A 13,382-nucleotide genomic window follows, 5' to 3' on the forward strand; every position below is an offset into this window, starting at 1 on the left:
ATAATAAAAATTAAAAAATTGTGAGTCACTCTCACTTTGCAGTGTTTTTTATTCTTTTTTTCTTTTTCTTTCTTTTTTTTTTTTTTTGAAACAAGGTCTTGCTCTGTCACCCTATGCTGGGTGATAGTAGTGTGATCATGGCTTACTACAGCCTTGACCTCCCGGGCTGAAGTGATCCTCACACTTCAGCCTCTGGAGTAGCTGGAACTACAGGTGCACACCACCATGCCAGGCTAATTTTTACTTTTTGTAGAGATGGGGTCTCCCTACGTTGCCCAGGCTGGTCTCAAACTCCCAGCTTCAAGCAATCCTACCACCTTGGCCTCCCAAAGTGCTGGGATTATAGGTGTGAACCACCACACTCAACCTACTTGGTAATGTTTCTGAATGATAATAAATGGCTTCAAAATATGACGTATTTAATTGACATTTTTGAAGCTCTGAATGATCCTAATCAAAAGTCCAAAATCATATGTAAGTCTATTTGTGCAGAAAAGATCAACTCCTTGGGGTTCCCAAACCTTACACATTCCAAAGATCTTCAGGACCCATCCCTTTGACCAGCTCCTGGAAGATCACCTGTGAGCCCTTGGAATATCCTGCCTGATTAAGAGTGCTTTTGTATGCTGAGGCGTTGAACAACACTGTATCAATTTGACTTCTGCGGGCTGGAAACTGAGGAGCTAAGATCAGTCCTGCAGGTTCTGCTTCCTTGTGTGACTGACCCCTAATTAAAAACCGGGCCGGATTGAGACCGTCCTGGCCAGGCCGGATTGAGACCGTCCTGGCCAACATGGTGAAACGCCGTCTCTACTAAAAATACAAAAAAAATTAGCTGGGTGTGGTGGCACACGCCTGTAGTCCCAGCTACTTGGGAGGCTGAGACAGGAGAATTGCTTGAACCCGGGAGGCAGAGGTTGCAGTGAGCCGAGGTCACACCACTGCACTCCAGCCTGGTGCCTGGTGACAGAGTGAGACTCTGTCTCAAAAAAAAAAAAAAAAAAAAAAAAAAACCCGGCCGGGTGGGTGGCTCACACCTGTAATCCCAGCACTTTGGGAGGCTGAGGTGGGTGAACCACTTGAGTTCAGGGGTTCAAGACCAGCCTGGCCAACATGTTGAAACACCATCTCTCCTAAAAGTACAAAAAATTAGCCGGGTGTGGTGGCACACATGCCTGTAATCCCAATTACTCGGGAGGCTGAGACAGGAGAATCGCTTGAACCTGGGAGGTGGAGGTTGCGGTGAGCCAAGATCACACCACTGCACTCCAGCCTAGAAGACAGAGCGAGACTCCATCTCAAAATAAAAAATAATTAAAAACCTAGACCAAAAGCTCAGTGAGCTTCCCTGGTCAACAACACTTTGCTCATGTTTTCAAATATCATTGCTGGGAGAATTAGGTACTATCTATGTGACTCCACTGGAGGACAATGAGAACCTTCAGCCTGGTTTCTTCTGGACTTTTCCCAGGCACGTTTTCTCTTTATTATTTAATTTAAATAATTAATTAATTTGTTTGTTTGTTTGTTTTTTGAGACAGAGTCTTGCTCTGTCGCCCAGGCTGGAGTGTAGTGGCGGGATCTCGGCTCACTGCAACCTCCACCTTCCGGGTTCAACTGATTCTCCAGCCTCGCCCTCCTGAGTAGCTGGGATTACAGGTATATGTCAACATGCCCTGATAATTTTTGTATTTTTAGTAGAGACAGGGTTTTGCCATTTTGGCCAGGCTGGTCTCGAACTCCTGACCTCAAGTGATCCGCCTGCCTCGGCCTCCTAAAGTGCTGGGATTACAGGCGTGAGCCCAAGCCCTTTTATGATTTTAATCTGTATCCATTCATTATAATAAATTTACCCACACGTATAACAGCTTTTCTGAGCTCTGTGAGTCCTAATGAATCATTAAGCCTGAGGGTGGTCTTGGGAACCTCTCACACAATATTAATATGTGCTAACAGCATTTATGGATTTAAAGAAAAAGATTACCTTTGCAAAAGTGAAATTACAAATGGCTTACCAGTGAACCAAGCTGAAGTTATTATTTGAATCCTAAATAAAAATTATTGTATGTTTGAAAAAAATTTCATCATGATTTAAAAATACTTGATATGGAAAAAATACTGTTGTATTCTAAAGCCCTTTTTATTGTTACAAGAAGCTTTGACATTATATCTTGTTGCTCCCAGAACTCTGGCTGGCTGAGGCAAGTGGATCACCTGAGGTCAGGAGTTTGAGACTAGCCTGGCCAACATGATGAAACCCCGTCTCCACTAAAAATGCAAAAATTAGCCGGGCATGGAGGTGTGAGCCTGTAATCCCAGCTACTCAGGAGGCTGAGGCAGGAGAATCGCTTGAATCTGGGAGATGGAGATTGCAGTGAGCTGAGATAGCGCCACTGCACTTCAGCTTGGAAGACAAGGTGAGAAACCATCTCCAAAAAAAAAAAAGAAAGAAAGAAAGAAAAAAGAAAAGGCAGAGCTATTAGATTTAGAGAACAGTTGAATGGTTAAAGTATAATTCAGAGGATCCTAATTTTACCAAGGACAAGAAAGGAGTTTTTGACTGAGGAAAATGATAGCTATCACTGTCCTTTGCAGCACCTACTTGTGCAGAGTTTCTTTTTGGTGGTGATTATCATGAATTTGAATAGAGCAGAACTAGAAAAACATAATCGGGAATTCTGTAGCCATTTCAAGTAAAAAAAAAAAAAAAAAAAAAAAAAAATAATATAAAAAAAAGCATTTTGGCCAGGCACGGTGGCTCACTCCTGTAATCCCAACACTTCGGGAGGCCAAGGCAGGCGGATCACCTGAGGTTGGGAGACCAGCCTGACCAACACAGTGAAACCCTGTCTCTACTACAAATACAAAATTAGCCAGGTGTGGTAGCACATGCGTGTAATCCCAGCTACTCAAGGATGCTGAGGCAGGAGAATCACTTGAACCCAGGAGGAGGAGGTTGCAGTGACCCAAGATCATGCCATTGCACTCCAGCCTGGGCAATAAGAGCAAAATTCCATCTCAAAAAAGAAAAAAAAAAGCATTTTCATAGAAGAAAGCTGATTTGTCATATAAAATTTGAAAATATGTTATTTGGAAGTTTTATTCTAATTCAATGTTTACTCTCTTTTTAAATGCTTTGCATTTTATTTATTTTCATGGTTATATACTATAAAGAAAATGTAGGCCAGGTGCGGTGGCTCATGCCTGTAGTCCCAGCACTTTGGGAGCCGAGGTGGGAGAATTGCTTGAGGCTAGGAGTTTGAGACTAGTCTGGCCAACATAAGGAGACCAATCTCTTAAAAACATAAAGACAGAAAATGTAATTAGTCTTTTTGCCAAATCTTTTATAGACATTCCCAAATCTTGAGTTTATCCTAATGTGCTGTATAAACACTACCATTTTCTACATGTCCCATGGTGTGAAAATGTCGGAAAGCACTGAGTTAAAATAGTTTGATTGCTGTAAAAAAGATTCAAAATAATGATGGCTTAAAAATACAGAATTTGGCTGGGCGCGGTGGCACACGCCTGTAATACCAGCACTTTGGGAGACCGAGGTGGGTGAATCACGAGGTCAAGAGACCAAGACCATCCTGGCCAACATGGTGAAACCCGCTCTCTACTAAAAAATACAAAAATTTGCTGGGTGTGGTGGCGTGCACCTGTAGTCCCAGCTACTTGGGAGGGTGAGGCAAGAGCATTGCTTGAACCCTGGAGGTGGAGGTCGCAGTGAGCCGAGCTCGCGCCACTGCACTCCAGCCTGGCGCCTAGCGACAAAGCAAGACTCTGTCTCAAAAAAAAAAAAAAATACAGAATTTATGGCCAGGTGCTGTGGTTTACACCTGTAATCCCAGCATGTTGGGAGGCAGAGGCTGGAGGATCACCTGAGGTCAGGAGTTTGAGACCAGCCTGACCAATGTGATGAAACCCCGTCTCTACTAAAAATACAAAAATTAGCCAGGCATGGTTGCATGCATCTGTAACCCCAGCTACTAGGGAGGTTGAGGCACGAGAATCGCTTGAACCCAGGAGGTGGAGGTTGCAGTGAGCCAAGATCATGCCATTGCACTCCAGCCTGGGTGACAGAGTGAAACTCTGTCTCAAAATAATAATAATAATAATAATACAAAAAAAATTTAGCCAGACAGCTGGGTGCAGTGGCTCACTCCTGTAATCCCAGAACTTTGGGAGGCTGAGGTGGGTGGATCACCTGAGGTCAAGAGTCCGAGACCAGCTTGGCCAACATGATGAAACTCCATCTCTACTAAAAATACAAAAAATTAGCTGGGCGTGGTGGCAGGTGCCTGTGAGCTACTCTGGAGGCTGAGGCAGAAGAATCGCTTGAAACTGGGAGGCAGAAGTTGCAATAAGCTGAGATTGCACCACTGCACTCCAACCTGGACAATAAGAGAAAGACTCTGTCTCAAAATAAATAAATAAATAAAAAGTTTAGCCAGGTGTGGTGGCGGGTGTCTGTAATCCCAGCTATTCTGGAGGCTGAGGCAGGAGAATCACTTGAACCCAGGAGGTGGAGGTTGCAGTGAGGCGAGAACGTGCCACTGTACTCCAGCTTGGGTAACAGAGTGAGACTCCGTCTCAAAAAAAAATACAGAATTTTATTCCCCTCTCAGGTGACAATCCAAACTTTAAGTAGTCCCAGGATGAGGGCATGTCTCCATAGCTCATCACTCGAATACATCCAGCCAGCAGAAGGCAAAAGAAACCATCATCTATCTAGTTTTGAGTACTTACTTGCGTTGTTACATTTGACATGTATTGTTAGTTATTTCCCAGTTCCCAGACTAGAGGCTCCGGGGGCAGGCAGCATCTCATTAGACAGCTGAAAAAAGCAGCAGTTTTGGAGACAGACAGATGGAGATTCAAACTCCATCTCTGCTGATTATAAGCCAGGGATTTGAGAAGGTGTTTATCCTTCCTAAGCCTCAGTTTCCTCATCCATGAAATGGAGAGGAGAGAAACAGCCTTAAAGGGCTGTCAGGAGAATTAAATGGGGAGCGCAGGTAAAGCACTCAGGACAGCATCTGGCACATGGCATGTACTCAAGGGAGCTTGGGCTCTGTCTGTCTCCCGCGTGTCTGGCACAGAGTTTGGAACAGGTGGGCTGGCATTCGGGTTGGTGGAGATAAACAGAAGGGAATTGTTAATTTCCCAGCTCATCCAGCCTGTGGGCACAGCAGACTCTGGCAGCCACAGAAAGCCAGAGGTGCAGATATCAGGAATGGACTTGGACAGGGTGATGTGCCCTGGAGGACTGAAGACGTGGGCAGAGAGAGGGCAGACATCATCTGCTACACCAGCTAACTTGACTTTTACGTTTTGGTAGAAAAATCTCTGACTAGACTCCAAATGGAATCTGGGATGCGGAGGGACTATTATCAGAAGTGTGCTGTGGCAAACAGAAAGGAGAGATTATCCTCTAGGCCTGAGGTGGGGTCAGGCTGCGGTGGACTTCTAGCTGTCTCTGCAAATCTACTCTCCACTCCTTCCATACCAATAGACTTTCCCTCTGGGGATGATCGCCCTGCAAGGGACTACATTTCATGGCCTCCCTTGTGGCTAAAATGTGGCCCTCTGCCTAAATGTGATAGAAGGGGAGTGGGCAACCTCTGTTACTTGCTTCAAAGACAATTGTCCTTCCTCTGCTTCCTTTCTCTCCCCATTCCTGCAGGGATGTGAATGCAGACATGGCAGGAACCTAGCTTTGACCACGCAGATGAGGACAGCGCTGGGAGGGAAGGCGCAAGGGGTGGCCTGAAGAAAGACGTAGGTGGGGACAGTGGCAGCCCACCTAAGTGAGCGGTAGCAAGGCTTAGTCTGTGATTGGCTGTGGGTGCGGGACTGCCAACCAGAATGGGAAGCCCAGAAGCTGGCAGAGGATGAACGGCAAGTAGCAGATCTACAATCTGGAGGGCTTGGAAATTTAAAACGACAATTACAAGTGGAAAAGCGGATGGTGTTTTAGTTGGGATATGCTTCAGCTAAAGAAACCGAGACCCAGACTTGCAGTAGTTTAAGCAAGGTAGAATTTATTTCTCTCTAACCCAACTGTCTGCGCATGAGCAGTCTGGGTCTGGTATGATTGCTTCTTGGTGGCAGGGCCTGAGCTGCTTCTGTCTTATTGCTTGTGTTGGTCCAAGTTTTATTTTCCACTTGGTTCAGCTGGAGCTGTGTTTGTCAGAAGCCCCCTCTCTATGTAGTGGGATCTGGCCCACAGAGGAACTGGGATGAGAATGGGGAGGTGGAAGTGAAGCAACAGCAATTGTTCTCTGAAGGGGAGATTTGGCGACAGACAGGTGCAGAGGTCGTTGGCAGGCTCCAGCTTGTCCTTGCTCTCCTCTGCCCCACATTCAGCACCTCTTCCCAAATTCTGGGCCTGCTGACCACAGTGGCCCCAGGCCCACCGCCAGAGGCTTGGACTCACTGAAGAGGTAGCTACACAGAGGCCACAGTTTCCCATAGATCCCTCCACAAGCTCCCGCTTCCGTAGCTGAATGCACTTGGCTTCGTAGATTTCCCAGCAAGCTCCAATATGTGCTCAATGATAGTTCTTCAGGATCGTGACTCATCCCCTCTTTGATCCCTCATCTCCCCACTCCAGACTGTCACTTCCCCAGCTTCTCCTCCAATAGTGCAAAGTCTAATGCCTGTCATCAATCTTTCATCCCAGCCCTGTAAATCAAACTGATCCTCGGTTTTCTCCACTGCTGCCTGAGGTTTTGGCTTTTTATTTATTTATTTTGTGAGTCTGATCAGTTTTCATTTATTCATCTAATTTCTTGTTTCCAGAAGTTTTACTCCTGTCATCTCTCCTATTCTCCCTGCCTTTAGAGATTTATGTTTTTTTCAAACACTACTATAGTTTTAGTGAGGTTTCAGAGGGGAGGGAAATTCGATGTTCATTCAGTCTACCGTCTTAACTCAGAAGTCTTTTCAATACTGTGTCTTCCTTCATATACAATAGACTGTTTACAGTTCTTGGTTTTCTTTTAATATTTTAAATTTTAAAAATTTTTAATTTTTTTAGAGATTTGCTCTTTTTCAGAGCCTCGCTCTGTTGCCCGGCCTGTAGTGCAATCGTAATTCACTGTAACCACAAACTCGGGCTCAAGCCATCCTCCTGTCTCAGCTTCCCAAATACCTGAGACTACAGGCGTGTACCATAAGGCCTGGCTAATTTTTAATGTTTTTGTAGAGAGAGGGTCTTGCTATGTTGCCCAGGCTAGTCTTGAACACCAGGCCTCAAGTGATCCTCTTACTTCAGCCTCCCAGAGTACTTGGATTACAAGTGTGAGCCACCAGGGCCAGTCTGTGTGCAGTTTCCTAAACAGACTGAGCGTCCTACCTCTGTGATTCAGCACATAATCACCCCTCCCTCCACTGTACCCCCCAAGCCCTTACCCTGCCATCCTGGCCTTCCTTCCCTATATTGATGCCCGCCCATCCTTACAGACAGTTCTCTGGGAAGCTTCTTCTGGTGCTGTGGTTGTGTTAGATGCCCCTCCTGTGGGTCCGAAAGCATCCCATCACTTTCCCCACTACAATACTGCTCCCTTCTTAGTGCTGTAATTGTCTTTGTAACCCTGGTGTCCGTGACAATGCCTGGAATATGAGCAATGCCAATAAATGTTTGGTAAATGAATCAACGAAATAGACACCCGTTCTGCAGACTCCTTTGCTTTGTTTGCATAATGAGAATCAGAGAAAGATAATGTTTACCTAAAAAGGAAGAGGATCTGGCATGGAGGAGGGAGAGAGGAATCATGTACAACTTAAGGGAGCCACGTAAAATGTTATGAATTTTACTGTTCTTAAAAAATGATTCTCAGAACTTTAATAGATGACCATACTATTTTAAGTTTAGCTGTACAAAGAGCCCTGAGCAAACTAATCTATGGTATTCAAGGTCAAGGTGGTGGTTATGCTTGGGGAAGTGGTAATTGGAAGGGGAATTAGTAGGAGCATCTAGGGTGTGGGCAATGTTCTGTTTCTTGGTCTGGGTACTGGTTACATGAGTGTGGCTAACTATGTAAAAATTCATCATGCTATACGCTTATGATTTTTACACTTTTTTCTTTTTTTTTGAGATGGAATCTCGCTCTGTCTCCCAGGCTGGAGTGCAGTGGCACAATCTCGGCTCACTGAAACCTCTGCCTCCCATGTTCAAGCAAATTCTCTTCCCTCAGCTTACCGAGTAGCTGGGACTACAGACGCATGCCACCATACCTGGCTAATTTTTTGTATTTTTTTTAGTTGAGACGGGGTTTCACTGTGTTGCCCAGGCTGGTCATGAACTCCTGAGCTCAGGCAATCTGCCCACCTCAGCCTCCCAAAGGGTTGGGATTACAAGCGTGAGCCACCGTACCCGGCCTGATTTTTACACTTTTTGTATTTCTGTTATACTTCCAAAAAAAGGTTTACAAAATATAAGCAAAATTTTTTAAATGGCAAAACTACAACATAAGCCAGTCCTAAACTTCTTTCTCCAGAAGACCATCTCAATCCCATCATGCTTGTCAATCTTTCCAGGTATTTAAACCTGCAAACAGATGGGTGTTTTTTTTCTTTTCATATCCTCTTGAGTTCTGATTCAATATATGTTGCATGCAATTATTTTAAAAGGTTGGGTCATTTAAAAAACTCTCATTATGTACAACAGGAATCAAGGTGCTAATTATATCAACTTGGGGGTTGTTGGATACCCTATGAGTCTGTATTTTCACAGATTTAAAAGGTGCCTTTCAAGTGATCATCATACTCATGACAGGGGCATGAGCTGTTGCTCTTAGAGACAGTAATATATCTCTTAGATGGATATCTGGAGACCCAGAATTTGAAATTATAACTGTTGAGTTTTGAAAACATATTGTAGCTGGCCCTAGATTTTGAAATTATAACCATTGAGTTGCACATATTATGGCTCCATTAAGTGCTTGCTGGATGAAAATCTTTCTGGAGATTTTCCAACCACAGTCTGGTTAGAAGCTTCCACCGAAGCTTGAAGCTCTGTTTACATAACGAGCATAGTTTTTATGTGGATTGTATATTTAAGGTGGTTCTGGGGGGCTTATGGAAGTTTCATGGAGGCTTTACCACCTCTTCTTGCAGTTACTGAAGCTGTAAAAGGGCAGTTCTTTCTTTTGGTCTAGAAAGTGGCCAGCGCAGACCATCTCAGTGTAATGTTTTACGTGTTGGGGCAGAGGAATAAAGAGATGGTTCTGGAGATCAGGTGAGGGGTACCTAACTAGCCAGAGGCTTGAAGGGGTTCCCACAGATGGGGTTGGTGAAACAAGTTCTTGTTTGCCATGTGTTTTTGAACCTCAAAGTCAGAATATATGATTTAAAAAGTATTCATTTCCTTATTCACTGATTTCCCTCCCTCCTTCCCTTCCTCCCTCACTTCCTCTTTCCCTCCCTTCCTGCTTCTCCTTCCTTCCTTCCCTCCCTCCTTCTTTTTTTCTTTTCTTTCCCTTCCTTTCTTGAGATAGGGTCTTGCTCTGTCACCCAGGCCAGAGTGTAGTGGTGTGATTGTGGCTCACTGCAGCACTCAGGTGATCCCCACCTCAGTCTCCCAAGTGGCTGGGACTACAGGCACTTGCCACCACACCTGGCTAATCTTGTTTTTAAATGTTTTTGAAGAAATGAGGTTTCATGCTAGTGCTCAGGCTGGTCTCAAACTCCTGGGCTCAAGCAATCCTCCCACTTTGGCCTCTCAAAGTGCTGGGATTATAGGCATGATGCACTGTGCCTGGCCCATTTATTTTCATTAAGTCTCATAAGGGTACCATAACAAAATCACAGTTACATACGTAACACCTATTTTATTAATAATAACAACATTCCAAGAAATCAGAACTAGCTCCCCAAATATGGGTTGTATGGTGATGTTAACTATGGTATATTCTTCAACTAAGAATTCATTCTTATGTTTGATGGTATATTTTAAAAACTGGCTTTTTCTTTATCTTTTACTACATTTTCCCCTAAATGTATTATTGCAGTACTAGTGTATAATTATACTGTATGTTCATATATAATAGTAATTTACACAATTATAGGCCCTATATGAAACAGATGTCTTTGTGAGATTATTCTGAGATTTCATCATGTTGAAATCTCGTAAATGAAATACAGACTCGTAAATGAAATACAGACTGGCGGGGAAGACAGAAAACAACTACCCAATTACTCCATCAATTGTTACAATTTTGATAAATGTTGCTAGGAAAACTAGTGAGGACTTGGAGCTGGTAAACGAACCTGGGATCCATGAAGGGTTATTTAAGGAAGTGATATTTCTCCTGAGCAATTGTATGGTCACACTGATCCTCTTCACTTTGGCTCCTTGGAAGTTGAAAGTCAAATTTGTGACTCTCATCCAGAAAGGGTTTGCAATCTAATTGAATTTCTGGACTCATTCATTTATGGAACAAATGCCTACTGTGTGCCACAACCAGCTAGGCACTGGGCATATCACAGTAAGTCAGATAAACAGGGTCCCTGACCTCACAGAGCTTGTGGACAAGTGGGAGAGTTGGGCAAGGAAATGAATTATTAAAATACAATTTGTTCTTTTAAAAATTTATTGTGGGTACATAGTAGGTATATATATCTATGGGGTACATGAGATACTTTGATACAGGCATGCAATGTGTAACAGTTACATCATGGAGAATGGGGTATCCATCCCCATAAAGATTTATCCTTTGTGTTAGAAACAATCCTATTATACTCTTTTGGTTACTTTAAAATGTACAATAAGATTATTATCAACTATAGTCACCTTGTTGTGCTATCAAATACTGAGTCTTTTCTTTTTTTTTTTTTTTTTTTTGATACAGGGTCTCACTCTGTCACCCAGGCCAGAGTGTTGTGACACCATCTTGGCTCTTTGCAACCTCTGCCTCTGTGACTCAAGCAATCCACTCACCTCAGCCTTGCCAGTAGCTGGGACTACAGGTATGCAGCACCACACTTGGCTAATTTTCTTGTACCTTTTGTAGAGATGGGGTTTTGCCATGTTGTCCAGGCTGGTCTTGAACACCTGGACTCCATTGATCCACCCACCTTGGCCTCCCAAAGTGCTGGGACTACAGGCATGAGCCACTGTGCCCAATCTACTAAGTCTTATTCATTCTTTTTAACTATATATTTTTTGTACCTATTAACCACCCTCTTCCCCTCCGCCCCCTTAAAATACAATTCGATAAGTGCTATATGGTCTGGGAAGTCTCAGCAGCAATAAAAGAATGAGAGAGAAATGCTAACCCCTAATGAGGGAGAGAGGTTGCCCTGAAAAGTTACTATAGGGAAGTGAAGACCAAGCTGAGATGTGATGTGATGTTAGCAAGAAAAAGCAGGAAGCAGGGGGTGGGTGAGAGCCAGCAGAGGTCTATGCAAAGATCCATTCGTGGAAAAGAATACATGGTGTGTTCAGGGAACTGAAAGAGTCATTGCAGCTGGAGCATGGGGTGGGTGATGTGGCTAGAGAGGTAAACTGAGGCCAATTTGTGCATGGCCTCATAAATCATAGTGTGGTTTTGACTTTATCCTGAAGGTAATGGAATGTCATTAAGAGAGAAAATTCCTATTCTTACTTTTCCTTTGCCTCATTTTTTGCTCACATTTTGTAGACACACAAGTGGCTTTAAATCCTCTCTTGAACAAAGTGAGGACATAAACCAACAAATTCACTAAATAACGTAGTTACAGTTGGCTCAAGTGATGAAAATCCAACATCATACAGTCATATTAAAATAACATACAGCCAAAAAGAATATCTACACATGCACAGAGTGTACCTGAAGAATAAACCAGAAACTGGTAATAGTGGTTGCTTCTGGGAGGAAACCTAGGTGGCTGGGGAACAGGTATGGAAGGAGGGCTTTTACTGTGTATGCCTTTTTACCACTTGAATTTTGTGCCATTTACATATCTGTTAGAAACTAAATAAAACATAATAGCCTAGGCTGGGTCTGGTGGCTCACGCCTGTAATCCCAGCACTTTGGGAGGCCAAGGCGGGCGGATCATGAGGCGGGCGGATCATGAGGCAGGCGGATCATGAGGCGGGCAGATCAAGACCAGCCTGGCCAACATAGTGAGACCCCATCTCTATTAAAAAGACAAAAAATAAAAAATTAGCATGTGGTGGCTCATGCCTGTAATCCAAGCACTTTGGAGGCCAAGGCGGGTGGATCACCTGAGGTCGGGAGTTCAAGACCAGCCTGACCAACATGGTGAAACCCTGTCTTTAAAAAAAAAAATTAAAAAAAAATTAAAAAAAAATTAAAAAAGAAATTAGCTGGGTATGGTGGCAGGTACCTGTAGTCCCAGCTATTTGGGAGGCTGAGGCAGGAAAATTGTTTGAACCTGGGAGGCAGAAGTTGCAATGAGTCGAGATTGTGCCACTGCACTCCAGCCTGGGCGACACAGCGACTCTGTCTCAAAAACAAAACAACAACAAAAAAGAATAACCCCAATCTTGGGGAAAAAAAAAAAAAACAGAAACAAAAACAAATCCGTCACTAGTTGTAGGTTCCCTCCTGCCCCATTTCTCACCAGATAATCCATTAGAATGCCAGTCTACAGTGACAGTGTATTCATACAAAAGTAGAAAGTCACTTAAGGAGGTCCTGGAGAAGAAAGAATAAGCAAGACTTGATGATGAGCAGAATGAGGGGCAAAAACAGAAAGACAATCAGAAGGAAACTTCACGTGTGCTCTCAGGAGGGTGTTCCCATGTGTTCAGTCTTGGCTCCATCGTCTGTAATACAGTAATAATGACAGCATTTGCATTATAGGGTAGTAGTGGGAGTTACAGATGCTAGATGCTGGTTACTAAAAGGTCAACAAGACTGTACCTGATAAGGAAAGTGATACACAGAAAGGCTAAGTAACCTCCAAGAGATTCCAGTCCGGTATGGAGAAGACAGATAAGTGAACAGGCAATCTCAGCAGGCTGTGATACACGCCTCAGAGTAAGCACTGGGTGTGCCACTGGATCATAGCCTGGGTTCCCTAGAAAGAAACCCAGAGGTGGGTTCTTGAGTCAGCGAGTGACTGAGGAATGACCTCAGGTGAAGTCCGTGAGGGAGCAAGGGGAACATGGGGTGAAGAAGCAAGACAAAGATATGTGTTTAGCTCAGGGGTTGGCACATTTTGGCTTTCAGGCCCAATCTTTATTTCTGTAAAAAAGAGTATTATGAGGCTGAGCGTGGTGGCTCATGCCAGTAATCCCAGCACTTTGGGAGGCCGAGGCTGGTGGATCACCTGAGGTCAGGGGTTCGAGACCAGCCTGACCAACATGGTGAACCTCGTCTCTACTAAAAATACGAAAATTAGCTAGGTGTGGTGGCGCATGCCT

Source organism: Aotus nancymaae, unplaced genomic scaffold, assembly GCF_030222135.1.
Source record: "Aotus nancymaae isolate 86718 unplaced genomic scaffold, 86718_ANA_hifiasm-v0.15.2.pri h1tg000007l, whole genome shotgun sequence".
Taxonomy (NCBI): domain Eukaryota; kingdom Metazoa; phylum Chordata; class Mammalia; order Primates; family Aotidae; genus Aotus; species Aotus nancymaae.